This window comes from Equus caballus, chromosome 1 (assembly GCF_041296265.1).
Source record: "Equus caballus isolate H_3958 breed thoroughbred chromosome 1, TB-T2T, whole genome shotgun sequence".
Lineage (NCBI taxonomy): Eukaryota > Metazoa > Chordata > Mammalia > Perissodactyla > Equidae > Equus > Equus caballus.
Window position 1 is genome coordinate 80,647,404 of NC_091684.1, and position 11,900 is coordinate 80,659,303.

The 11,900-nt window shown below is 68.3% G+C and overlaps 3 non-coding genes across 3 annotated transcripts; all 3 read left to right on the top strand.

The window, feature by feature from the left end:
* The first annotated feature begins 3,253 nt into the window (after positions 1-3,253).
* On the top strand, positions 3,254-3,372 carry LOC138919184 (5S ribosomal RNA). Its single transcript, XR_011429161.1, has one exon. It is a non-coding gene; the product is annotated as a 5S ribosomal RNA (ribosomal RNA).
* A 3,920-nt stretch (positions 3,373-7,292) lies between these two features.
* Positions 7,293-7,411, top strand: LOC138919185 (5S ribosomal RNA). Its single transcript, XR_011429162.1, has one exon. It is a non-coding gene; the product is annotated as a 5S ribosomal RNA (ribosomal RNA).
* A 3,912-nt stretch (positions 7,412-11,323) lies between these two features.
* LOC138919186 (5S ribosomal RNA) lies at positions 11,324-11,442 on the top strand. Its single transcript, XR_011429169.1, has one exon. It is a non-coding gene; the product is annotated as a 5S ribosomal RNA (ribosomal RNA).
* Positions 11,443-11,900: the final 458 nt, after the last annotated feature.

The following is an 11,900-nucleotide window of genomic DNA, read 5'->3' on the forward strand; positions in this document are numbered from 1 at the left end:
CCGTCGTTCGCGAGAAACCCTCGTTTCCGCACCGGAGTTGGTACGGGTCCTTTTGTGTTGTCTTTCCTTAAAGACGTCCCCTTCCCCAAGTGTCTAAGTTTCAAGCGCCTCCCCCCGCTCCCCGGCTGGGATGCAACTCCGTCTCCGTCTTCGCTTTTGTCTTTTGGGGGGGGGGGTGGTCCTGCCTTCGTTTGAAAGGTCGGTGTCTGGCTCCTCGTGGATCCCTTGCATCCGTTTTGATTCTGAACAGACTGGATGGAAGGATTAGGAATCTTGCTGCGCTGGCCCAGGGTTTTGGTGTCCCCTCACTCAGGTGCCTCACTCTGTCCTGCCCCCCTCCTGGCCTCTGTCTGCCAGAGGGAGTGGACGAGTCCCCCGAGAGGACATTTCCGTCCTCAGCGGCCAGCCCTTCCTGGCTCCTTGGCTTGAGCTTTCATATCGTGCGGCTCGGGCAGCTTTGAAAGTCTGCTCTTCCCCTGCCTGTGTCCGCGCAGACTATCGCGGAAAGGGGATCCGGGAAAGCGGGAGGGGAGTTTGCTCCAGGGGAGGAGAGCGGGGATGACAGGGAGGAGGAGAGGGGAGACTTGCCTCAGATCGCACGGACTTTTACATTTTCAAGGGGGGAATTCATCAAGGTAAGCCGTCTCTTCCCCACCGCAGACAGAAAGCAATAGTTGCTCGCTGTGGAGAAGCTGGGACATGCGGGCAGAGCAGGAAGAGAGGACCTCAACCTCCATCCTCTCACCGTTCAGCAATCATCCTGGGAGCGAATATCCTCGTGTTTCCCTTTTCCCGTGGGCCCCACTTTCCCTGCCAGAGCAGACCCAGGGCACCTGTGGCCTGCTTCCTGCTTGCCCGGGATGGCGGGGTGGCGGGGCGGGGCGGGCCGCGCGTCGCTCCCTGCAGGGTAGCGCCCTGGGTGGTTCTGGTTCCGACGGCTCCCCCAATCTGACCTCCGATGAGCGTGTTCTGCTGGGAGAACTGGGGCTGTGTCTCCGTAAGTTTCCCGGAGTGCGGGCCCGGAGGCTTGGTCTCAAACGAAGGCTCGGCAGCAAGGGCCGCCGTTCCTGCGAGGGACTCGCCCTCCCTGAGCGGCAGTTGCCTCATCTGGTTGGAAAGGGGGTCCTGTTAGTGCCTCGTCGGTGGCGTTGTTGCGAGCGCGGAAGCGGGAGCACGGAGCACACCGCTCAGCACGGAGCGCGGCACTGGTTGGTGCGCGCTCATCGTCTGCCGTCCTTCCCTGTGAGCATAGTGCTTTCCGCCGACATTCGCCCGGCACCTGCGGGCCGCGTGCCTGCTTGGGGCCGGACCCAGCAGCCGAGGACGCAGGTGCCAAAATCTCTGCCTTTGGGGGAGTTCGCCGCCTCGTGCCTGGGACGGGAGGACCGACGGCAGACCAACACGTCCCGACGAGAGGCGGCGTCCCCGACGACGGGACGCGGTGCCGTGGGAAATGGAGAGCCTGGCACAGCCGAGGTCCTGGTCAGACATGCGTTGATGGCGTCGCTCTCTTTCCCCCAGCCCGCCCCCCGCCCCCCACCCCGGCCCCCCGGCCCTTTCCTCTCCCTCGCGTCCCGAGGTCCCCTTTCCAACGGGATCCAAGAACGCCCACAGGGCCCAAACTCTTGAGATGGGCAGTGCAGACATCGTGCACTGGATCCCGGGTGGACGACGGGAGAGGGCTGCGGCCCAGAACCCTGAAGCCCAGAGGTCTCGGGACGGGGATACCGGTGACGTCGGGAGGCACCAACGGGTGTTCCGACGTGCGTTTCCCTCCCCGTAATCACACCGTGGCGCTCATCCGTCCATCCTCGGCGTGCTAGCCATCTTGGTAAAACTAAGGAGACTTAACGGGTGAGCTAACCTGTGGGAGACCCTGGGTAATGTCCCTACCTGCGCTCGAGCAGACTGTGGACGCTGTGGTCGTCGGGGAGGGGGTTCTGTACGTCTGGTAGATTGCGTTGGTTTCTCGGGCGAAGTTCTCCGTGTCCTGACTTTTCTGGCTGCTCGTTCTGTCAACTCAGGAAGTCCGGGGGCGCCCCGCAGAAAGAGGAAAAGAGCCAGAACGAAGAGGCGAAGAGAGAAGGAAAGAAACACACAAACACGCACGCGCACACAAAAACGCGCACACACAGAGCGAGAGCGAGAGCGAGAGCGAGAGCGAGAGCGAGCCCGAGCCCGGCTGCCTGTCCGTGGCTCCTGGGCGTCCGGGTCGCGGGACAGGGATCCCAGGAGCGCTGCACTCCTGAGACCCTGTCTGCACGTCCCAGGGCCCCAGGGGTGATCGCCAGCCCCAGGGCCCCCGCCTCCTTGCCCGGGCCCAGCTCAAGCACCACCGCCCTCCTGTGGGGAAGCTGCCTCTTGGGCAGGGCCTCTCTGTGTCAGCGTGAGCGTCTGTGTGTCTGTCCCGGGGGGTGTCTGTCTGGGTCCGTGTCTCGGATCCTCTCAATCTCTCTGTCTCTGCCTCTGTCTCTGTCTCTGTCTCTGTGTCTCTCAGGTCGGTCAGTCAGGAGCTGTCCAGGGTGGCCGCGGGGCCTGGGGTTGAGGGCGCGGTCCGGGTCCCGTGGGCGGGGCGCGGGGCGGGGCGGGGAAGGGTGGCCCGCCCTGGTCTCCCCGCGCCCCGCCGCCCGCCCCGGAGGGCTTTCCGGTGATGCCCTCTGGTCGCGCCGGTGGCTCCAGCTGGATTTGGGCAAGTTGGGGCCGGGCCGGAGCGGCGGCCGCCGGGGGTTGTTGGGCCCGGGTTCGTTGGGAGGCGCCTCGGGCCGGAGGGGCCTCGCCGGCCCGGGGCCCCGACGCGCCGACGCGCCGACGCGCCGACGCGCCCGACGCCCCGGGCCACCTGTCCCCGAGCAGAGCAGCCGGATGTCCTGCGACCCGTCGCCGGGATGCGGGCGGACAGGAGGCCTGGAGCGTCCGGGGCCGGCTTGGGAGAGCGCCTAGACTTGCGCCCCGCCCGCCCACAGTCCCCGGGGTGCCCGAGGCCTCCCGCGCCCTGGGCGGGCGGCAGGGCAGGGCAGGGCAGGGCAGGGCAGGGTTTGGCTGGCCGCGGCGGCGGCGGCGGCGGCGGCGGGAGGCAGTGGCAGGCAGGCGGCAGGCGGCGGAGCGCGGGGCGCAGGGGACGCGGGCGGCCGGTGCGCGTCACAGGGGCTCGGGCGCGCGCGTCACAGACGCCAGGCGACGGCGCGTCACAGGGGCCAGGCGACAGCGCGCGCGCGCGCGAGGCTTCTTAGGGGCGCCGGCGGCAGCCGCCAGCGTCTACGGCCATACCACCCTGAACGCGCCCGATCTCGTCTGATCTCGGAAGCTAAGCAGGGTCGGGCCTGGTTAGGACTTGGATGGGAGACCGCCTGGGAATACCGGGTGCTGTAGGCTTTTGCCTCCCGCCGCCTCCCTCTCCTTTTGCGCCCCCCCCCCCGCCCCCCGGCCCCAGCGCCGCTCCCTCCACGCTCCTCCCGCCCCTCCTCCCTCCTCACCGGTCGCCCCATCGCCCCGCCACGCCCCCACCGCTGTCCAGCCGCGCGAGTGCCCCGCGGCCGCGGCCACCGCCGCCGCCGCCGCCGCCGCCGCCCAGCCCTTCCACCTCGCGGCCCCACGGGAACCCAGGGCCAACCGGGGCCGGCCCCGCGTGGCCGTGCCCCCGACGCCGCCCTCGTCCGGCGGGCTCCCTCTGTCCTCGGCGGCCTCTTCCCACCCGCCAGGCTCCTGAGAGACCCTAGCGGTCCACTCGGCCGGCGCGGCACCCAAGCAGTTGGTCGAGTCGTGGTGTGCGATGGAACGGATCCCGCTCCGGGCTGCGGAGGCCCGGACAGCTTCAGCAAGCTGCCAGCAGCCCCTCCGTCTTCCAGAGCCCATCTAGGAAAGACCCCGGGTCAGGCCTCTCCAAACAGCACCTACAGAAGGACGGGGCCCACTGGGCTCGAGAGGAGCCTTCCGGGCCTGGCCATCCATCCCAAGCGGGACGGCTTCTGGATTTTCTGATGCCTGCGCCGTGTGTCAGCTTCTCCAAGTCGGTACCTGGCTGTCCTTGATACCGTCGTTCGCGAGAAACCCTCGTTTCCGCACCGGAGTTGGTACGGGTCCTTTTGTGTTGTCTTTCCTTAAAGACGTCCCCTTCCCCAAGTGTCTAAGTTTCAAGCGCCTCCCCCCGCTCCCCGGCTGGGATGCAACTCCGTCTCCGTCTTCGCTTTTGTCTTTTGGGGGGGGGGGGGTCCTGCCTTCGTTTGAAAGGTCGGTGTCTGGCTCCTCGTGGATCCCTTGCATCCGTTTTGATTCTGAACAGACTGGATGGAAGGATTAGGAATCTTGCTGCGCTGGCCCAGGGTTTTGGTGTCCCCTCACTCAGGTGCCTCACTCTGTCCTGCCCCCCTCCTGGCCTCTGTCTGCCAGAGGGAGTGGACGAGTCCCCCGAGAGGACATTTCCGTCCTCAGCGGCCAGCCCTTCCTGGCTCCTTGGCTTGAGCTTTCATATCGTGCGGCTCGGGCAGCTTTGAAAGTCTGCTCTTCCCCTGCCTGTGTCCGCGCAGACTATCGCGGAAAGGGGATCCGGGAAAGCGGGAGGGGAGTTTGCTCCAGGGGAGGAGAGCGGGGATGACAGGGAGGAGGAGAGGGGAGACTTGCCTCAGATCGCACGGACTTTTACATTTTCAAGGGGGGAATTCATCCAGGTAAGCCGTCTCTTCCCCACCGCAGACAGAAAGCAATAGTTGCTCGCTGTGGAGAAGCTGGGACATGCGGGCAGAGCAGGAAGAGAGGACCTCAACCTCCATCCTCTCACCGTTCAGCAATCATCCTGGGAGCGAATATCCTCGTGTTTCCCTTTTCCCGTGGGCCCCACTTTCCCTGCCAGAGCAGACCCAGGGCACCTGTGGCCTGCTTCCTGCTTGCCCGGGATGGCGGGGTGGCGGGGCGGGGCGGGCCGCGCGTCGCTCCCTGCAGGGTAGCGCCCTGGGTGGTTCTGGTTCCGACGGCTCCCCCAATCTGACCTCCGATGAGCGTGTTCTGCTGGGAGAACTGGGGCTGTGTCTCCGTAAGTTTCCCGGAGTGCGGGCCCGGAGGCTTGGTCTCAAACGAAGGCTCGGCAGCAAGGGCCGCCGTTCCTGCGAGGGACTCGCCCTCCCTGAGCGGCAGTTGCCTCATCTGGTTGGAAAGGGGGTCCTGTTAGTGCCTCGTCGGTGGCGTTGTTGCGAGCGCGGAAGCGGGAGCACGGAGCACACCGCTCAGCACGGAGCGCGGCACTGGTTGGTGCGCGCTCATCGTCTGCCGTCCTTCCCTGTGAGCATAGTGCTTTCCGCCGACATTCGCCCGGCACCTGCGGGCCGCGTGCCTGCTTGGGGCCGGACCCAGCAGCCGAGGACGCAGGTGCCAAAATCTCTGCCTTTGGGGGAGTTCGCCGCCTCGTGCCTGGGACGGGAGGACCGACGGCAGACCAACACGTCCCGACGAGAGGCGGCGTCCCCGACGACGGGACGCGGTGCCGTGGGAAATGGAGAGCCTGGCACAGCCGAGGTCCTGGTCAGACATGCGTTGATGGCGTCGCTCTCTTTCCCCCAGCCCGCCCCCCGCCCCCCACCCCGGCCCCCCGGCCCTTTCCTCTCCCTCGCGTCCCGAGGTCCCCTTTCCAACGGGATCCAAGAACGCCCACAGGGCCCAAACTCTTGAGATGGGCAGTGCAGACATCGTGCACTGGATCCCGGGTGGACGACGGGAGAGGGCTGCGGCCCAGAACCCTGAAGCCCAGAGGTCTCGGGACGGGGATACCGGTGACGTCGGGAGGCACCAACGGGTGTTCCGACGTGCGTTTCCCTCCCCGTAATCACACCGTGGCGCTCATCCGTCCATCCTCGGCGTGCTAGCCATCTTGGTAAAACTAAGGAGACTTAACGGGTGAGCTAACCTGTGGGAGACCCTGGGTAATGTCCCTACCTGCGCTCGAGCAGACTGTGGACGCTGTGGTCGTCGGGGAGGGGGTTCTGTACGTCTGGTAGATTGCGTTGGTTTCTCGGGCGAAGTTCTCCGTGTCCTGACTTTTCTGGCTGCTCGTTCTGTCAACTCAGGAAGTCCGGGGGCGCCCCGCAGAAAGAGGAAAAGAGCCAGAACGAAGAGGCGAAGAGAGAAGGAAAGAAACACACAAACACGCACGCGCACACAAAAACGCGCACACACAGAGCGAGAGCGAGAGCGAGAGCGAGAGCGAGAGCGAGCCCGAGCCCGGCTGCCTGTCCGTGGCTCCTGGGCGTCCGGGTCGCGGGACAGGGATCCCAGGAGCGCTGCACTCCTGAGACCCTGTCTGCACGTCCCAGGGCCCCAGGGGTGATCGCCAGCCCCAGGGCCCCCGCCTCCTTGCCCGGGCCCAGCTCAAGCACCACCGCCCTCCTGTGGGGAAGCTGCCTCTTGGGCAGGGCCTCTCTGTGTCAGCGTGAGCGTCTGTGTGTCTGTCCCGGGGGGTGTCTGTCTGGGTCCGTGTCTCGGATCCTCTCAATCTCTCTGTCTCTGCCTCTGTCTCTGTCTCTGTCTCTGTGTCTCTCAGGTCGGTCAGTCAGGAGCTGTCCAGGGTGGCCGCGGGGCCTGGGGTTGAGGGCGCGGTCCGGGTCCCGTGGGCGGGGCGCGGGGCGGGGCGGGGAAGGGTGGCCCGCCCTGGTCTCCCCGCGCCCCGCCGCCCGCCCCGGAGGGCTTTCCGGTGATGCCCTCTGGTCGCGCCGGTGGCTCCAGCTGGATTTGGGCAAGTTGGGGCCGGGCCGGAGCGGCGGCCGCCGGGGGTTGTTGGGCCCGGGTTCGTTGGGAGGCGCCTCGGGCCGGAGGGGCCTCGCCGGCCCGGGGCCCCGACGCGCTGACGCGCCGACGCGCCGACGCGCCCGACGCCCCGGGCCACCTGTCCCCGAGCAGAGCAGCCGGATGTCCTGCGACCCGTCGCCGGGATGCGGGCGGACAGGAGGCCTGGAGCGTCCGGGGCCGGCTTGGGAGAGCGCCTAGACTTGCGCCCCGCCCGCCCACAGTCCCCGGGGTGCCCGAGGCCTCCCGCGCCCTGGGCGGGCGGCAGGGCAGGGCAGGGCAGGGCAGGGCAGGGCAGGGCAGGGTTTGGCTGGCCGCGGCGGCGGCGGCGGCGGCGGCGGGAGGCAGTGGCAGGCAGGCGGCAGGCGGCGGAGCGCGGGGCGCAGGGGACGCGGGCGGCCGGTGCGCGTCACAGGGGCTCGGGCGCGCGCGTCACAGACGCCAGGCGACGGCGCGTCACAGGGGCCAGGCGACAGCGCGCGCGCGCGCGAGGCTTCTTAGGGGCGCCGGCGGCAGCCGCCAGCGTCTACGGCCATACCACCCTGAACGCGCCCGATCTCGTCTGATCTCGGAAGCTAAGCAGGGTCGGGCCTGGTTAGGACTTGGATGGGAGACCGCCTGGGAATACCGGGTGCTGTAGGCTTTTGCCTCCCGCCGCCTCCCTCTCCTTTTGCGCCCCCCCCCCCGCCCCCCGGCCCCAGCGCCGCTCCCTCCACGCTCCTCCCGCCCCTCCTCCCTCCTCACCGGTCGCCCCATCGCCCCGCCACGCCCCCACCGCTGTCCAGCCGCGCGAGTGCCCCGCGGCCGCGGCCACCGCCGCCGCCGCCGCCGCCGCCGCCCAGCCCTTCCACCTCGCGGCCCCACGGGAACCCAGGGCCAACCGGGGCCGGCCCCGCGTGGCCGTGCCCCCGACGCCGCCCTCGTCCGGCGGGCTCCCTCTGTCCTCGGCGGCCTCTTCCCACCCGCCAGGCTCCTGAGAGACCCTAGCGGTCCACTCGGCCGGCGCGGCACCCAAGCAGTTGGTCGAGTCGTGGTGTGCGATGGAACGGATCCCGCTCCGGGCTGCGGAGGCCCGGACAGCTTCAGCAAGCTGCCAGCAGCCCCTCCGTCTTCCAGAGCCCATCTAGGAAAGACCCCGGGTCAGGCCTCTCCAAACAGCACCTACAGAAGGACGGGGCCCACTGGGCTCGAGAGGAGCCTTCCGGGCCTGGCCATCCATCCCAAGCGGGACGGCTTCTGGATTTTCTGATGCCTGCGCCGTGTGTCAGCTTCTCCAAGTCGGTACCTGGCTGTCCTTGATACCGTCGTTCGCGAGAAACCCTCGTTTCCGCACCGGAGTTGGTACGGGTCCTTTTGTGTTGTCTTTCCTTAAAGACGTCCCCTTCCCCAAGTGTCTAAGTTTCAAGCGCCTCCCCCCGCTCCCCGGCTGGGATGCAACTCCGTCTCCGTCTTCGCTTTTGTCTTTTGGGGGGGGGGGGTGGTCCTGCCTTCGTTTGAAAGGTCGGTGTCTGGCTCCTCGTGGATCCCTTGCATCCGTTTTGATTCTGAACAGACTGGATGGAAGGATTAGGAATCTTGCTGCGCTGGCCCAGGGTTTTGGTGTCCCCTCACTCAGGTGCCTCACTCTGTCCTGCCCCCCTCCTGGCCTCTGTCTGCCAGAGGGAGTGGACGAGTCCCCCGAGAGGACATTTCCGTCCTCAGCGGCCAGCCCTTCCTGGCTCCTTGGCTTGAGCTTTCATATCGTGCGGCTCGGGCAGCTTTGAAAGTCTGCTCTTCCCCTGCCTGTGTCCGCGCAGACTATCGCGGAAAGGGGATCCGGGAAAGCGGGAGGGGAGTTTGCTCCAGGGGAGGAGAGCGGGGATGACAGGGAGGAGGAGAGGGGAGACTTGCCTCAGATCGCACGGACTTTTACATTTTCAAGGGGGGAATTCATCAAGGTAAGCCGTCTCTTCCCCACCGCAGACAGAAAGCAATAGTTGCTCGCTGTGGAGAAGCTGGGACATGCGGGCAGAGCAGGAAGAGAGGACCTCAACCTCCATCCTCTCACCATTCAGCAATCATCCTGGGAGCGAATATCCTCGTGTTTCCCTTTTCCCGTGGGCCCCACTTTCCCTGCCAGAGCAGACCCAGGGCACCTGTGGCCTGCTTCCTGCTTGCCCGGGATGGCGGGGTGGCGGGGCGGGGCGGGCCGCGCGTCGCTCCCTGCAGGGTAGCGCCCTGGGTGGTTCTGGTTCCGACGGCTCCCCCAATCTGACCTCCGATGAGCGTGTTCTGCTGGGAGAACTGGGGCTGTGTCTCCGTAAGTTTCCCGGAGTGCGGGCCCGGAGGCTTGGTCTCAAACGAAGGCTCGGCAGCAAGGGCCGCCGTTCCTGCGAGGGACTCGCCCTCCCTGAGCGGCAGTTGCCTCATCTGGTTGGAAAGGGGGTCCTGTTAGTGCCTCGTCGGTGGCGTTGTTGCGAGCGCGGAAGCGGGAGCACGGAGCACACCGCTCAGCACGGAGCGCGGCACTGGTTGGTGCGCGCTCATCGTCTGCCGTCCTTCCCTGTGAGCATAGTGCTTTCCGCCGACATTCGCCCGGCACCTGCGGGCCGCGTGCCTGCTTGGGGCCGGACCCAGCAGCCGAGGACGCAGGTGCCAAAATCTCTGCCTTTGGGGGAGTTCGCCGCCTCGTGCCTGGGACGGGAGGACCGACGGCAGACCAACACGTCCCGACGAGAGGCGGCGTCCCCGACGACGGGACGCGGTGCCGTGGGAAATGGAGAGCCTGGCACAGCCGAGGTCCTGGTCAGACATGCGTTGATGGCGTCGCTCTCTTTCCCCCAGCCCGCCCCCCGCCCCCCACCCCGGCCCCCCGGCCCTTTCCTCTCCCTCGCGTCCCGAGGTCCCCTTTCCAACGGGATCCAAGAACGCCCACAGGGCCCAAACTCTTGAGATGGGCAGTGCAGACATCGTGCACTGGATCCCGGGTGGACGACGGGAGAGGGCTGCGGCCCAGAACCCTGAAGCCCAGAGGTCTCGGGACGGGGATACCGGTGACGTCGGGAGGCACCAACGGGTGTTCCGACGTGCGTTTCCCTCCCCGTAATCACACCGTGGCGCTCATCCGTCCATCCTCGGCGTGCTAGCCATCTTGGTAAAACTAAGGAGACTTAACGGGTGAGCTAACCTGTGGGAGACCCTGGGTAATGTCCCTACCTGCGCTCGAGCAGACTGTGGACGCTGTGGTCGTCGGGGAGGGGGTTCTGTACGTCTGGTAGATTGCGTTGGTTTCTCGGGCGAAGTTCTCCGTGTCCTGACTTTTCTGGCTGCTCGTTCTGTCAACTCAGGAAGTCCGGGGGCGCCCCGCAGAAAGAGGAAAAGAGCCAGAACGAAGAGGCGAAGAGAGAAGGAAAGAAACACACAAACACGCACGCGCACACAAAAACGCGCACACACAGAGCGAGAGCGAGAGCGAGAGCGAGAGCGAGAGCGAGCCCGAGCCCGGCTGCCTGTCCGTGGCTCCTGGGCGTCCGGGTCGCGGGACAGGGATCCCAGGAGCGCTGCACTCCTGAGACCCTGTCTGCACGTCCCAGGGCCCCAGGGGTGATCGCCAGCCCCAGGGCCCCCGCCTCCTTGCCCGGGCCCAGCTCAAGCACCACCGCCCTCCTGTGGGGAAGCTGCCTCTTGGGCAGGGCCTCTCTGTGTCAGCGTGAGCGTCTGTGTGTCTGTCCCGGGGGGTGTCTGTCTGGGTCCGTGTCTCGGATCCTCTCAATCTCTCTGTCTCTGCCTCTGTCTCTGTCTCTGTCTCTGTGTCTCTCAGGTCGGTCAGTCAGGAGCTGTCCAGGGTGGCCGCGGGGCCTGGGGTTGAGGGCGCGGTCCGGGTCCCGTGGGCGGGGCGCGGGGCGGGGCGGGGAAGGGTGGCCCGCCCTGGTCTCCCCGCGCCCCGCCGCCCGCCCCGGAGGGCTTTCCGGTGATGCCCTCTGGTCGCGCCGGTGGCTCCAGCTGGATTTGGGCAAGTTGGGGCCGGGCCGGAGCGGCGGCCGCCGGGGGTTGTTGGGCCCGGGTTCGTTGGGAGGCGCCTCGGGCCGGAGGGGCCTCGCCGGCCCGGGGCCCCGACGCGCTGACGCGCCGACGCGCCGACGCGCCCGACGCCCCGGGCCACCTGTCCCCGAGCAGAGCAGCCGGATGTCCTGCGACCCGTCGCCGGGATGCGGGCGGACAGGAGGCCTGGAGCGTCCGGGGCCGGCTTGGGAGAGCGCCTAGACTTGCGCCCCGCCCGCCCACAGTCCCCGGGGTGCCCGAGGCCTCCCGCGCCCTGGGCGGGCGGCAGGGCAGGGCAGGGCAGGGCAGGGCAGGGTTTGGCTGGCCGCGGCGGCGGCGGCGGCGGCGGCGGGAGGCAGTGGCAGGCAGGCGGCAGGCGGCGGAGCGCGGGGCGCAGGGGACGCGGGCGGCCGGTGCGCGTCACAGGGGCTCGGGCGCGCGCGTCACAGACGCCAGGCGACGGCGCGTCACAGGGGCCAGGCGACAGCGCGCGCGCGCGCGAGGCTTCTTAGGGGCGCCGGCGGCAGCCGCCAGCGTCTACGGCCATACCACCCTGAACGCGCCCGATCTCGTCTGATCTCGGAAGCTAAGCAGGGTCGGGCCTGGTTAGGACTTGGATGGGAGACCGCCTGGGAATACCGGGTGCTGTAGGCTTTTGCCTCCCGCCGCCTCCCTCTCCTTTTGCGCCCCCCCCCCCCGCCCCCCGGCCCCAGCGCCGCTCCCTCCACGCTCCTCCCGCCCCTCCTCCCTCCTCACCGGTCGCCCCATCGCCCCGCCACGCCCCCACCGCTGTCCAGCCGCGCGAGTGCCCCGCGGCCGCGGCCACCGCCGCCGCCGCCGCCGCCGCCGCCCAGCCCTTCCACCTCGCGGCCCCACGGGAACCCAGGGCCAACCGGGGCCGGCCCCGCGTGGCCGTGCCCCCGACGCCGCCCTCGTCCGGCGGGCTCCCTCTGTCCTCGGCGGCCTCTTCCCACCCGCCAGGCTCCTGAGAGACCCTAGCGGTCCACTCGGCCGGCGCGGCACCCAAGCAGTTGGTCGAGTCGTGGTGTGCGATGGAACGGATCCCGCTCCGGGCTGCGGAGGCCCGGACAGCTTCAGCAAGCTGCCAGCAG